The sequence below is a fragment of the Peromyscus maniculatus genome, chromosome 1 (genome assembly GCF_049852395.1).
Source record: "Peromyscus maniculatus bairdii isolate BWxNUB_F1_BW_parent chromosome 1, HU_Pman_BW_mat_3.1, whole genome shotgun sequence".
NCBI lineage: Eukaryota > Metazoa > Chordata > Mammalia > Rodentia > Cricetidae > Peromyscus > Peromyscus maniculatus.
The window spans coordinates 123,267,335-123,282,895 of record NC_134852.1 but is presented as its reverse complement, the minus strand read 5'-3'; the positions used below and the strand labels follow the sequence as shown (position 1 = coordinate 123,282,895).

At 48.6% G+C, this 15,561-nt stretch overlaps 1 protein-coding gene across 3 annotated transcripts in view; it reads right to left on the bottom strand.

Annotated features, from left to right (window-relative positions):
- Bmal1 (basic helix-loop-helix ARNT like 1) overlaps positions 1-15,561 on the bottom strand; it is a 106,114-nt gene extending 90,553 nt beyond the window's left edge. For 2 of the 3 annotated variants that reach the window (XM_076550498.1, XM_076550505.1), the window contains exon 1: positions 15,424-15,561. The gene's annotated coding sequence lies outside the window, so the exon portion shown is untranslated. Of the gene's footprint in view, positions 1-3,400; positions 3,420-15,423 lie in introns of those variants that run through there. The other variant, XM_076550503.1, reaches the window with a different exon arrangement.

Genomic DNA, 15,561 nt, shown 5'->3' with positions numbered 1-15,561 from the left:
GGGTGCTGTGGTACAGAAGAAAGAGTTACACAACATAGAGAGACCCTGCCTCTAATAAATAAATAAATAAATAAATAAATAAATAAAGGAGGGAGGGAGAGAGAAAGGGAGGAAGGAAGGAAGGAAGGAAGGAAGGAAGGAAGGAAGGAAGGAAGGAAGGAAGGAAGGAAGGAAGGAAAGAAGGAAGGCAGGCAGGCTAACCCAAGGAACAGGGACTGTGCAGAACTCATTTAAGTCAACTGCAATAAAGCCTGGCCAAATCCCAGGAGTGTGGCTGGACATCCTTCCTAATGCATTAGAAGCCCTGAGTCTCAGCTATCATGCGGGAGAGACGTCTGTCACCACACACATTGCCATTGCCTCAGTCAGGAAGGAGTCTGGATCAGGCTGGGTCCACTTGAGAGTTCATAAGCCAGTACAGGTGTCAAAACCAAAAAATCTTAGGCTTGCAAGTATGAACCTACTTATTTATTGGGCTAATTTCCCCTGCCCATTTATGATGATGAAAGCGATACTTGCAGAGTTGAACCAAGAAAACCACACGGAAAAAAAATGGGAATAAAAACCATCTCTGATCTCACAAGGTGAGCAGCACTGTTAATATTCTGGTGCCTTTTCCTCCTTTTATTAATGAAAATTTGAAAGAGATGGGAGCATACTGTGACGAAATTTCAATAACATATTTTCTTGCAGTAAAACCCATCTATGATCACTCCACACTCTCCCCAGCAAGATGCTCATCTTTGGTGAACAAATAAATAATAAAATGAATAATAAAGTTAGAAAAAAGCAACAAAATGAATTAATCTGATAAACTTCAATTTATTTACCAACAGAAAATAAAAACTAATCACCACTACTTCCAGGGTGGGAGTTCTCATCACGTAAAAACACGGGGCTCACTTTTTATATTTTCTTGTCTAGATCTTCTCTTCAAAGCAAAAGTTTTGAATAAGCCACATTTTTCAAATCAAAGGAATTTTATAACTGCATCTGATTATTCTGAAGCAGGAAGTCAAGTCTGAGTGGACTTAGGAAAGCCAGCAGCTTGGCCAAGTCATTTTAAAGGCTGGTTCGCCTTTGTGGACTCCGTCTTCAGTTATGTTGTATCCTGTGGGACAGGCAGAGGTGTCTGGCGCCACCCACTCGAGAGCGGCTCTAATGTCTGCTCTGATACTGGCTACTGAGTTTTATCCATGGGCTCGAGTGCTTGACCAGCAAAGAGTCTCCGAATCCTTCTTTGAGAGAAGACTGCAGGACGGAGAGCTCCTTTGCACAGGCCCTTTTCCCCTCTTGTAATACCCACGCTCCATTCCGCCATGGGCCCGTGCCAGGCACTGGGTGGAGCACTGGGATACGGTAGTGAACAGACAGATGCTCCATCCGTTCTATTGGAGCTGCAGGTGCTGAGTGGTCCCCATCCGTTAGCCTTATACTACTCCATCACAGTTACTCCTCCTTTATAGATGATAAAACATTTACTGAGATGTTCTACTCAGGTCGCAGGTGAAAGGCCTGTCTCAAACACAGGTCTCTGACTCCTCAGCAAGGGATCTTTCTACCATGTTCATCTCATTGGTGAACTTACTTCTCCTCGATGACAACTTAAGTCCTTTTGGATTAGTAAGAGCCCTTTCTGATGCCTGGGTACAAACTGGCTGCTGAGTTTGTGAGCAGTGAACTACCCTGACCTCTAGATGGCTGTACTTGCCCTGGTTTAAGTGGCTGCCTAGCTTCTGGTCCCTGATCCTGGCACCATCCCTTCTCTCTTCCACACCAAACTCTCTTCCACTCCAGACTCTATCAACCACCCGCCACTGCAACCACAATGGCTGGCTACCATCTTCCCCAATGTTCCAGCTCCTCTCCATTGACTTTGCTGGGCACAAAGCCTCCTAACTAAACGTATTTCCCAATTGAAGATATTCCCCAGCCTTACATGTGTCCAGAGAACTAAGATCTAACCACTGGGATAAAGAATTACTGACTTAAGGTCTTCCCCATAGAGTGACAGGACCCCTCCCACCCTGGTTCTTTCCACAGGAGAAGGGAAAATAAGGTTTGTAGCTTCAGCCACCAAGTGGAAGCCACCTATTGATGACACCAGGCCTAGACACTCTTCACTCTGAACTGGCATATAAGAAGTCGCCCTCCACCTGTGCTCAGCTATTGTGGGAGTGTAGAGTCTGTGGGTGTCCTTAACAGAGGAACCACCCCGAGTGGCTTGAATGACACCAGTTCTACACATCCCCAGTAAAGTCCCTTAATGGCCATTAAACACTTCAAAGGAGTGTCCAAACCCGGGTATGAAAATGTTCATTCTGTGTTATCTCATGGAAAACTTTTGAATAAAGCACATAACCAGGACCTCAAAGGTGAGTTCTGCTCCGATCAGAGGAAAACCAAGAGAACCCAAAAAAAGAAATCAGCTTTTCCATTTCCAGCAAAGGCACTGCAAGCTGAACCGAGGGCCAAGGCTAACGTCTCCATGGAAACTTATCACAGAAGCTTGTATCCTGACCAAGAACTCAATGGTCAACTTCTTCTAAAAATGATATAAACATCATGTTTTGTCATCTATAAAAGCCTTGGGAATTTTTTTTTTTTTTTTTAAGATAGGAGGGCTTCTGGCCCAGGAATCTACTGCAAAGGACATATGCATACTATCTATCTTTTCAGGGAGGTAACATATCGGCTGAATCCAAGACAAGAAGCATTCATGTGATCTTTTATTTACTGATTCAGTAACAGTATAGCACACAGCACATCAAGTTAATCATGCCCGCAGGTCCTGCAGGCTTCTAGATACAGTCTACAGACGACTTAAGGGGAAGGGGAAACCTGGGTAAGCCTGGGTAGAATGGAAGCTAAAGTCAGAAATGCAGCTTGGAAGCCTGGGTCTGCCACTGCCCAGCTGTGGGGCCCTGGACAGTGACTCACACTCTCCAGAATAATCCCTCAGTCTACACATGCAGACTCTAACACCTGTCTCCCTCCCGGGGTCATCACAGAGATCAAACGAGCCATGGCCTATAAAAACTGTTTAGCAAATCGGGTGGGAATGTTAGATGGCATTGTTGGAAAAGGGTTTTTGGCTTTTTTGTTTGTTTTTTGGGTTTTTTTTGTTTGTTTTGTTTTTGTTTTGTTTGTTTTGTTTTTGGTTTTTGGTTTTTGGTTTTTCGAGACAGGGTTTCTCTGTGTAGCTTTGTACCTTTCCTGGAACTCGCTTCGTAGACCAGGCTAGCCTTGGACTCACAGAGATCCGCCTGCCTCTGCCTCCCAAGTGCTGGGATTAAAGGCGTGCGCCACCACCGCCCGGCCTGGAAAAGGCTTTTAAGAGAAGATGACCACCACCCCGAAACCCTAGCACACTAGACACTGCCCGGCCACTCTGAGAGACCTAGAGAAATCTCTTGTCCAGTTGCTGCTTGTGGACTAGCTGGCAGAGCTGGCAAGAGGCAGTCCCTCTGTGTTCCTCACTGGCATCCATTTGCTCACCAGCCACCGAGCAGCCGCCAGGACATCAGTCATGGGCTGTGAAGAAAAGAGAGCTGCAGTGAGCTGGGACCACTGCATGGTGATACATCTAGCAAGCAAAAAAAGGGGGTTCCTGGGCCCCAGTGTGCTGCGAGAAGCCCCCAGACTGAGACAGGAAGCATTCTGCAGTTCAAGAAATAAAAAAGATTGCAGCTGTTAAAAAAAAAAAAAAAAAAGCAGGCTCTGGAGTGAGCCTGGGGCTTAAATCCCAGTTTTCCCATTCAGCACACACCATCTGAGGCACCCCTGAGTGTCAGACTCCCTAACCAGAGAGTGAGGCCTGTGCCCACTCCATAGCACTGTCATAAAGAGTAAGGTGTAGGCTAGTCAGCACTTAGCACGATGCTTAGCATACGTCAACAGCCAAGGGTTAGGCACCACTATTAATACCTACAGATACATATATAATGCTGAGGGAGTCGAGAGCTGGCAGATCGCCAAGAAAGGTTCTGCTGCGCCGTGGCAGCTACAGGCTTTGCAACTGGATATTACCTGGACAGTGTGCTGGCTCATTTATTAATCGCAGGCTAATGGAGGTTCTTCTGGATCTCTGCCTAATGCCTGAGGACAGGCAAACCATCCAAGAATGCCTGGCTGGCCAGTTGTTTTTCTGGTTTGGAGCTGCCCATCATTATGCTGAGAGACATTCCCAGAGAAGACATTCGAGTGACGATCTGTATCTAACTTTTCCACCCAGGTCTGGGTATTTGGCTCTCCATCTCTGGGTCCAAAATGAGTAACTATCTTTAAAGCATGGCCCCAGGACAGGAGATGTAGGTCAGCTGGCAGAATGCTTGCTCAGCATGCACAAAATCCTTGGTTCAACCCCCAGCACTGCACAAACTGGGTGGTGGCACATGCCTGCAATCTCAGCTTTCAGGAGCTGGAATCAGGAGGATCAGGAGTTCAAGGTCACGCTCAGCTACACAGAAAATTGTTAGCCATCCTGGGCACACGAGACCCTGTCTCAAAACAAAAAACAAAACAACAACAAAAATGTTTCTAGCCAACAAAGTAATATGAGTCAGCACCCAAGTAGTGGACAGCGCCACATCCTCCCGCCAGCCCTGGAGGTAGCCCGCTTTGCTGTAACACCTGTAAAGGCCAGCACGATCTCACTGGTTATAGCTTCCAAGCCTGCATTCATCCATTATCTCTCTCCAGCATCAGACCCACCCACGCTGCGAAGGGCTGGATAAGAATTATTTTATCAGCTCAACAGACAACAGGCTCAGTCTGAGACATCCGTGATCTGCTTAAGGGAAGGTGGTTAAGTAGTGGAAGCAGCCTAGAATGCAGGTTAGCCCACCCCTACTCCAGTGCTCCCTACAGACAAAACGTATTTGTCTTTGAACGTTTGTCTTCCAACATGATGCTTTACCTCTGAAGAACTCAGGACTGAGGAATCTGGTCACAGTACAGTGCAGATTCACACACTTAAAGGCACTTACACTGGCAGATGTTGGCATGCTCCAGAACTCTAAAGATGAACTGACAACGCAACTGTCAATTAACTTGGACTTCTGGCTTCGTGTCCCTCTCCATCTGGCCCTCTGCTGCATTTAGTCCTCTCTGCTCCTTCGAACTGCAACATTCACCCAGGGCTCGTGTGTGAGCAGCTAAGGAATATTATCATTGTCATAACAAATAATTTCAGGGGCTTCCCACTGCCCGCCGGTCTCTACTACTTTGATGGGTGTCTCTTTACTTTTCCTGCTGCTGTGATTAAAGAACAAACAAACAAAAAACTCACAAGAGACTGGTGAGAAGGGTCCATGGGAAAAAGCACTTGCTATCCCATGACAAAAACCTGATAACCCGACTTCAACCCTGGGACCCATCTGAAGTTGGAAGTAGGGAGAGCTGACTCCACCAAGTTGTCCTCTTCTATGTGCACACCGTGGCCTGTACACCCAAACACATACACAATAATGATAATAATGGTGATGATGCTGCTGACTTTGTAAAAATATTCCAACAAAAGCAATTTAAAGGAAAACGGGGTTATTTTGGCTTGTCATTTCAGCGCGGTCCATCATGAAAGGGAGCTGAGAGGCAGCTGGTTACACAGCATCTACATTCAGGAGCAGAGAGATGAATACTTACACTCAGCTCCCTTTCTCCTTCTCATTCAGTCTGGAATTCCAGCCCACAGAATGGGACCACATTCTGTGAGTGGGCCTTCCTTCCTCAACTAACCTCATCAACAAAAACCCTCATAGGCATAACCAGAGGCTAACCTAATCTAGATAACGCCTCAAAAGCTGCCTGTCTCCTAGGAGAGCCTAGAGCCCCCAACTCCCATGTTGACAATCAATAGCAACGATCACATTGATGTTCTAGTTTCATTCTGGTGCTGTAGTAAAGCCCTCCAGCCAAAAGCCATTTGGGAATTTCATCTTACACTTCCAAGACATTGTCTGTCATTAAAAAAAGTCAGAGCAGGAACTCAGGGCAGAAGCCTACAGGCAGAAACCATGGAGGAATGTGCTTGCTGTATCACTCTTCAGCTTTCTTACACCTAAGGATGGCGCCCCAAGATCAGTCATCAGTTCAGACAATCCCTCACAGACACAGCCAAACCTATATGATCTAGGCAATCCATTAGCAGCGATTCTCCTTTTAAATGACTCTAGGCTGTACGAGTTGATGGCTGGGTCTAAAGAGTCACTACTAAACCTTGACTTGTCACTGACTTCCTTATTTCCCTGTCACTCAGTGAGTTAAACACAGACAGGCCTGTCATAATCTTCCAACGTTCATTTGCCACTTCAGAACCTTCCATCTAGGCTAGCCCACCTCTGACTGCGCTCTCATCATTCCCACCTTTGCATTAGCTGTATTCGTGTCCCCTCGGAAGGACAACCCCCCCACACACACACCCCGATCTATGTGCTAGCATCTGAACCAGGTCCTCACACGTGCTCATCCTCCACTTTAAAAATGAGCCATCTCCCCAGCTCATGGGACGCTCTTTAAGGAAATCAAACGGCAGGCTCCACGGTCACAAAAAACGAATCAGCTTTGCCCCTGGGTCTAGCCTGATGCATGACATACAGCCCTTCAGACATCTGTTGACTAAATAATGAATGTGTTGTTATGCCTGAATAAATGTGCACCAAGTGTCCTTTCAGTTGATGAGGCTCAGCCACTGCTCAGCTATGCTCTGGAGCCAAGGAAAGACAAGATAAAGATGAATGGCAGCTGAACAGGTAACTCCTTTGTCAGTAAAAGGCACTGATCTCCAAGCCAACATGGAGAATACAAAAAAACACTAATGTCCAGAGGAAATGGCTACCTGGACTTTTAAGTACATACAAGAGCAAGCCCATGCATATGTCCTTGCATATGCAAGGCATGAACATCTGGGGTTTTCACAAAGCTCAACTCACCTGTTGATTAAATAAATAGGTATGTATTGGGCAATTGATCCGTACAGACACCAACTCAGTGGCTGGTCCTGGGACATGGCAGGGAATAAACAGGTGACATTCTTGCTCACATTCCGGCACCCAAGGAAAAAGATGAGGTTCCATGCAACCCCAGCTCCAGCGTGAAGTTCCCAGCACAGTGTCTCCCTGCACAAACTCCTTCTGTGCCTTCAAGTGAGGGGGTGAAAATGAACATACTGCTCATAACCGAGCAGACCAAGGCAGCGCTAAAAGTGCCCTGTCACCCGAGTGCAGCACCCCTTCCCTCCAGAATGCACCGAGGACAGACAGTAGCACAGCATGCTCACCTCAGTCATTTTGTCAACACTGCCAGCTGAGCTCAGCCATGAACGAACGTCACTTAAATATCAAATGTCTCAAATGGCAGAGTGACCCAAGATGCCAAAAACAGGACTCAGAGGTGGGAAGGGAGGGGTAGCGCTTGGTGAAAGGGTGGCTTTTTTTTTTTTCCCCACTATGGTAAAACCCCTTCCCTTGGAAGCAGAAGTCAATTCTATCATCTCCAGCCTTGGGCTCCTCTCCCCTCCAGCAGGATACTGAAAATAGATTTGCATTTAACATTTAAAACTGTTTTGGATCCCACACTCTTTTAGCTCTGTTCTCGGCTGCAAACTCATCCCAGTCCCTGAGGGTTCTCACAAGTGTATTTCACAAGCAAACAAACCAGTCACCATGTTTATCCCTAAGAGTCCAAAGAAAAGGTGATTTACATAATGATTTGGGAGATTAGATGACCAAGAACACGTAATTCCTATCTGGACCACAAATTCTAGGAAAAAATTCCTTTCAACTCATTTAGAAAGGCAGATAAGGGTAGGTAGGGGGCTGTGGAAGAAAACCCATGAGCACTAGCCAAGGGAGCTAAGTTTCCCTCGTCACCCTGCCGTGTACTTCTAGAAGAATCTGGAGGGGGCCATTTCCAAGCAGGTATGCATGATGAAGGTCATGTTTCATTTTCCTGTTACTCTTCAAAACACAGGATTTTCTAACTGAGAAGACCCTGAGAAATCAAAGTTCCAAAAGGAATACTCCTTCTGAAGTGCCTCAGCACATCACCACACTGGATCACAATGCCCTCCGCGCTGAGTTCTACTGTCCCATTTATAAAACAACACAACTCTTAAGGGCAGAAAGGTTAGGGAAAAAATTCCCTTCATAAAGCTTTCTGTCAGGCTGGGAAATAGTAGAAGTGACTAAGACAAACAGCCAAAGCCAGCAGTAAATAACTGTAATGCACCACAGACGAGGGCCGTGCAAGCTGCAGCTTAATTAACGCTAACGCTGCTTTAGAACGAAGCCATACGGTTTTGGCTACAGCTGTCCCTAAATGGCTTTTCTGAGCTTGATGGGGGAACTAAACCATTATTTAGTTTGGTTGTTTTTTTTTTTTTAATATAGACCAACTTATACCAAGCTTCCATCAACTGCATTACGAATAAACTTTTAAAACATTTAACATGCGCGCACACACACACACACACACACACACACACACACACACACACACACGTACACGTCAAACAATATACAGAAGTCTGCACTAAATATAATTAAAATGGTAACGGGCAGTGACACTTGTCAGCAGCACATTTATGAGGGAACCCTCTAAACCCTTAATTTGTTTGCATGTGACACAGCATGTAAACAATGCCTTGCATTTCACGAAAGGCCTTCTAAGCAGGGAACAGTGAACCACTAGTTAGATGATTTGAGCAAATACTCTAACTCATATTTGCAGGCCTTTGACTCTGGGCTCAAGGCTCCTGAAAGGAGAAAGGAGAGAGAAAGCATCTGGTCACAGAAACTCAGACCCGTACCCACCAGCTCTTACTTCCCTTGGCAATCAAGCTCCTCCAACATCAGGACCTTGGTACCGGCCAGACTCTCTTCCATGGAAACTGTTCCTGGATCTTTCAGAAGCTGAGCTCAAGTCACCTTCTCAGTGGGGTCTTCCCTGAAGACCCTGCTAAAGCCTCTTCCTGGACAGGAGGCGTGCTCACCACTGTGGCTCCTGGGCATGTCTCACCGCCCTCCCGGCAGAAGCCCAAGCCCCTTCTGGTCACTTCTCTGCTCAAAACAACTATTCACCTGGGAGCCTCCAGGAAATCCCACTGGAAGAATGGATGAGTGCAGACAGAGAACAGGAAGTGGGGGGAAGACAGGTCATCATCTATTAAAAAGTGAAAGAACTGACCGTCCTGATTAGGCGGGAGACGGCAATCTGCCAATGGTGAGATAGCATCGCTTTGGAATAAATGACTGAGAAGCAAAAGGCAGGGAGTGGGGCGAGAGATTCAAGGTAGGCAGAGGGAGGGAGGGAGAGAGGAGGGCCGCTCTGGTCAAGGGATCATGAGCCAGGACATTCAACAGGAGAGACTATGACACAGTCAGACAGTCGCATGGAAGCTCAGGCACAGGGTCTCGTAATGGAGGTGGGAGATGGGCAGGAGTGTCCTAGAGGGGCAGAGGAAGACTGGACACAGGGCAGTTGTTTTTAGAAGGCCCTGCCTGGTCATACTGCATGGAGAAAACCCAAAGGAGTACAAAGTAGAGCAGAAGAGTGGAAACAGGCGGTACTGATGGTCTAAGTGAGAAGGAGTAAGCAGCTTAGCCATGAGGGAGACAAAAGTCACCAAGTCGTCACTGCATCTCCTCTCTCAAAAGGCCACTTCCAGCCTGTCTTACAGATGCAGGCCATTCCCACTCAGCCTGCTCCAGATGCCCAGCAAGGACAGCAGAGTTCAAAGGGAGGTACTGAGGGCAGAGCATCACTTTTCACATTTGTCAATCTGAGGTTAATTCTGTTCCAAGGAGCCAGCGATTATTACTTTTGGGGGGTATAGAGCTGAACATTATATAATCCATTTTTATGTAACAGGTTCTTCACATAAAACATTGTTCCCTTTGCTATCTAAATGTATTCAGAGGGAACGATTGGCATTAAAAACATACATCTCCACCAAGGCTGGGGTACAGCGATGGCTTGGGGAGGGTGTGTCTTTGGGATGAGGAGGACAAAGCTGAGAGACGTTCTCTCCCTGGGGAGAGCTCCTGGATGTCTCTGTCAGGACCAGTGTTAGTGGTCTCTTCAGGAAGCTCATCTTACACAGGGGATCCTGGGGAGGAAGAGGCTGAGCATCAGGGGCTTGCATGAATGCCCCCAGAAAAACAGGAGAAAGCAAGAGATAGCAAAGAGACATCACAGGATGTAGGAGGAAACTCACAAGCCCTTGTAACCGATACTAGGGTAGTATCCAAATGTGTGGCCTCTTGTACCATGGCAAGGACATCAGCACTGCTAGAAGGATGGTGCACATCATGCTTGTCATCTGAGACTGGTCCCCAATCTCTGCAAGCCTAGAGGGCTCCTAGCATGATGTCTGGCACACAGGATCTAACACCCTGTCCCTCCTAGCAGGCTCCGGAGTCTATGAGATAGGTAAACCCTGACCCATCCCTTAGCAACTGGGTAACCTTGGGCAGTTTACAAAGCCACCTCATCTGTAAAGAAGGACAGTGGTGTGACCTCACAAGAGAACGACGAAGACTACATGAAATGAATAAGCCTAAGGTAAGCGACATATTTGCTGGCACACAGAAAATGCCCAATAAATTGTAGCTACTACACTACTGCCATAATTATTTATTCCTCTTTTTCAGTTGAAGCCAATCAGACTCAAACTCACTAATTTGTCCAGGTCACACAACTGAAGCAGTAGTGAAAGGGATAAATACATACAAACGTTTGACTCAGTCTATGTCCAAAACAATATCAACCAGAGTATTAAATCAGACAGACCCTTCTTTACTGGGCAAACACGCTGGACAAACAGGAGTTTACAGAACTGAAAGGACAGCATGTACTCAAGTAAAAATCATTTGCCATTATAGTCCCACACTCAACATTCGCCCATTCCAGCGCTTAGCATTCCCCTGAAGCCAGTACTGAGGACATGTCATCTCCCTCCCAACTCAAACTCTCCTTCCCAGGGCCTCTCTGCAGTAAGTGTGCATCCCTCCTTCTCCAGTCTCCAAATGGGATGGGCACCAGACAAATACAAATAGGCCTCTTGTGCCTATTATTTGGGAGGAACCAAAATGAACTCTCCCCCAAGTGCTCAGTCTGGACAAACAGGCCAGAGTCCCAGGGACAGTCCAACATGATACAGGACACAGTAGACCCTCCAGGAATTAGAAAAGGGTCAAGGGCTGGGGACACTGCTGCCAAGTGTGGGCAAAGTCAAGACAAAGGTGGTTCCTCAAGGTCCAAGTGCCTGAGCTGGAACAGAAGGGAGGGGATATGTGAAGACTGGGAGGTTGGGAGGACTCGGCCTAGAGCTGGTGCATGGCATGGTCCACCCCTCAGCTTAGTTGGACAGTCCTGTGTACACAAGTGAGGGCCAGCATGTGAGCTGGATGTGGAGAGTCCCCCACGGCAGAGTGAGGAGCTGGCAGAGCAACAGGGAGCAACACCACTGAGTCACGGCAAAATGTGATAAAGACCTTGACCCACATGCCCCATATCTTAACTCATTCAGCCCACACTGCAACTCTGGGAGCTAAGGGGAGATCCTATCAGGAGGATGCCAAGATACAGAGAAAAAGCAAGCCAGCCATCAGCTAGGAAGGTCGAAAGCAAAAGCTGGGATAGGAAAGAGCTGAGGCTCTACACTATCTAACAAAACTGCCTGGCTGGACAACTGGGGAAGCAGGACATGAAGGGTTCTAGGCTCCTGGGTGGTGTGCTGATGCAGGGGAGTGGGGCTTGAAGACGGTGTGCAAGCCCGTGACCACCAGGGCCACCAGAGCTAGCTACAGGACACTACTGGACCTGCCAGAGCTACAGCAGAGGAGGCAGGGCACAACTAGATATGGGACTCCAGGTGAGGTGGGGACCAGGTGGGCAGCAGAAGATGGACACTGATCTTTGGAAGAAGCAGAAAAAGAATCAAGAAAGCAGCATGGCCTAAAGGAAGGAGGAGGAGTGACTTCTGGAGAAGACAAGTGAGCTAGATCAAGCTACAAGGGGACCAAAACAACTTGGATTTCAACGAAAGGATTTAGAAATCATACAGAGTATAAAGAAGAAAAGTAGGGGGGAAAGCCAGAGCAGCAGAATGTTCAGCTCTGGGGCAGTCGGGCACCTATCAGCGAGACATCCAGACTCAGGGGCACCTAGTATGGACACATGGAAACTCACAACAGGCTCACAATAGGTCTGTTTCTTCCTATTCCTAAATCAAGACAAAGGTTCTCCTGACACTGGTGGGGAGTCCGAGGACAAATAGTACAGAGGACATTCTGGTGACAGGAGCCTGGCAGAGGTGGGAGGGAGTGGCAGCTGGCACTGAGGAAAGGCTTCCTGTGTGCTAGGCAGTTGACATGCATCATGTCCTGTCAACCTCACACAGACTCCCAGAGGCAGGCGTTGCCACTGCACCCGAGGAGCAGCACTGAGGTCAAAGAAGTCAGACACTTCTCCAAAGCCACACACCTCCAACCCAAGTGCCGGCTCCTTCTGACGCCAGGACCCAGGGGCTCCTGTGCATCTGAGCTCAGTGGGAGGAGGAATGTTTCCTCCCTCTGATAAGAGGGGAGAGGGCAACAGGGGAACGGAATGGGTGTTCTGAAAAGGAAAACCAACGATGCTGAGGAGCTTAAGTCAGAGCAGGTGGAGGGGAGGAGAAAAGTTCATTTAAAAGGATACTTAGGGTCAATCTGAGCCTTGTGATAAAGTGGCCATGACAGAGAAGACCGGCAGAGGAGGGCAGGCTTGTGTCCCTGAGCTCCTCATTCAACCTCCAAGTCTAGAAAAGATTTTGTCTTTTCTAATTTCCCCTGCAAATGCCTACCTCAGTCAGCATAACACCGAGGTCACTGAAACTCCAGTGCTGGGAGTGGTACGGTAAAATAACAGAAAGAAAAAAGCTCGTGCATAGAAGACAGGCTGCCCACCAAAGGTAGATAAAATCATGCATTTTTGCATGTTAATATGCAGTACTGTTAATGCATCCATGTCTTTCCGTGCACTTATCCATTTTCAGGTCTAAGAATCTCAGCGAGGCTGGTGAGGGGAAGGAATAGATCTGAAAATATGGCCACTTCCTTTTCCTGCCCTGTGGCATGTAAACCTCTTCTGCAAATTGCAGAAACGGGTGAATCGTCATCAATTATAAATCTTTTGAAATGGATCCTCTTAAACACCATCTGTTGATCTGCTTAACTTTCTCATGAAAACAGGACTTTGGCTCAAATGATCGGGCAGCTCCGGGAGGTAAATACCTACCCTAATTCAAATCTATTAAATATTTAGAGGCATGTGGGACTGAAGAGTGGTAGCAACCTTTGACATCCCTTAATTCAACTGTCTGAGACTTTCCATCTGAGGCGAACATAACCCAGAAAGGCGCAGTAACTTGCTCCAAGTGGCACAGCTATCAGAGTCCCAGCCTGGGCTAGAACCTAGCTACATGCCTTCTAACCCAGGTCTCTGCTCTTCCACACCTTATCGGAGCCTCTCCCATTTTAAACAGCAGAGATTGGAACAAAGTACAAATTTAACTGCTGTTTTAACATTATCATTATTCATTGGCAACATCTAAGATAGAACCAAATTGTCGCTACCGATCCAGCTTCCGTTGATACACCCAATTTCAAATCTGCCTGGGAAATTTCTAACCCTTCTAAATATGTTCAACAAACCATCTTAAAGATTTAGTAATAATGTGAACCCAGAAACAAAACAGAATCTGAAAGATTAAATTTTGTATTTAAAAAATATTTATTTTTGGAACTTCCCTGGTATGGAAATCCAGTTTAACAGCAGTGATTTTTCCCCATTCTTGCAAGCACAGGGAGCCTGAGATTATTCAAAACTGCTCAGGAGCAGCAACGATTATTTTAAGCTCATGATTCAACTGGTACATTAATTAGAAAATCCACCAACCCAAATTGACAGATCCTGGTATCAATGGGAACTTAAGAATAAAAATAATAGTTGTTAAGTAAAAATAGATTGAAAGGGGGCACGGCAGCAAATGTCAGAAGGACAAATGATAAGCAAGGGTTGTGCAAAAAAAGGGGGGGGGCATTTAATGATCCATTTTCCTGGACAAAAAAACAAAACAAAACAAAAAAAAAAAAAAGAACACACGCAGATCATGGCAATACCGGTACCGTCAAAAAGTAGTTGCTTGTGAATACAGAATCTGATTTTTGGAAGCTGAGTGAGAAAACTTGACTAATAATTTCTTGCTGAAAAGTAACAACTTAAGACAAGAAAAGAACCCGACCACAAGGGCCAAAGGGCCAAAGCTAGGCTAGGTGAGGGCGGAAGGACTGGAGAAGATGCTGGGGGAACAGGTGAGGGGTGATCATGTCAGCTCAGCCAGCACAAACTTGACAACAGACGCCCGTGTCCAACGCAGCCCTTCCTTCCCCCCACACCGATCGCGACCCGCTCTGCGACCCCCGGGGGTGGCTGCCATGTGGCCCCAAGTCTGCGTAAAATTCTACCATTCGCTTCTCCCAGCAAACCCGAGCTTCCCAAGCTGTCAACGCCGGGGCAATCTCCAGTGGAAACCTTTCTCTTCCCCTATTACCTGCCAAACCCGCAAGTAAGGGCAGCCTCGCTGCACCCTCCGAAGGTTTTCCGGACACCCACCCGGGCGCAGGGCACCGTCCCCACGCCATCGGGCACCTGCTCGCAGACCCAAAAGGGAAGATCCATCTTCCAGGGCCACCCAGGTACTGAACGGCGCAGGACCGACGGCTGTCCACACACTGGAGCGGGCCTGGTCCGTGCCCGCCAGGGCATAACCGGGGTCCGCGCCAGCCCCACAACCGGCCAAAGGGACGGGCGGACGCGAACGCCCCGACTCGACGGAGACGCCCTCCCCGCCCCCACCCAGCTCCGGGGAGGGAAGTGCCGAGGGGTTGACTGGGCAGGCACTGCATAGCATCGTTCTGCCCGCGTCCTAGCCATCCCTTCAGGGACCCAGAAGCTCCCGAGGACGCATCCCGGAGCTCGTTCCGGGCTCGGGTCATCGCCACAGCCCGGCATGGCTGTCTCTTTAAGAGGCCGCCGGCCGCCCCCTCCGGGGCCAGGTGGTGATGCCCGAGCGGGGAAGGTGGGCGCGCCCACCGACAGCGTCCCGGGCCCCCCCTAGCTCTCCCCCGCCCGCCGCGCAGCCCAGGCAGGAGAGATGGGGGTGAGCGGGCGCGGCGCCTTTAAGGGGCGCAGCCTCCCCGCGGCCGGGTGGGGGCTGGGAGTCGCACGGGCCCTTTAAGGCCGGCAGCGGGCACGTCGGGCAGGGCTCCAGGCGGCCGGGCTGCGCCGCGGGCGGGGGCGGGGGCGGCGCGCCGGCCCGGGAGCTCGCGACCCCCGACGGGACGCCCCGGGACGGCCGCAGCCCGCAGCCGTGCGGACACTCACCGTGGCTCGCCGCGAGCGCCCGCGCCCGCACCCGCACTCGGATCCCGCGGCGGTGGCGGCGGCAAGTCCGGCGCGGGTAAACAGGCACCTCCGTCCCTGACCTACTTTCTGCCTTCCCTAAATGTCGCACCACTAACC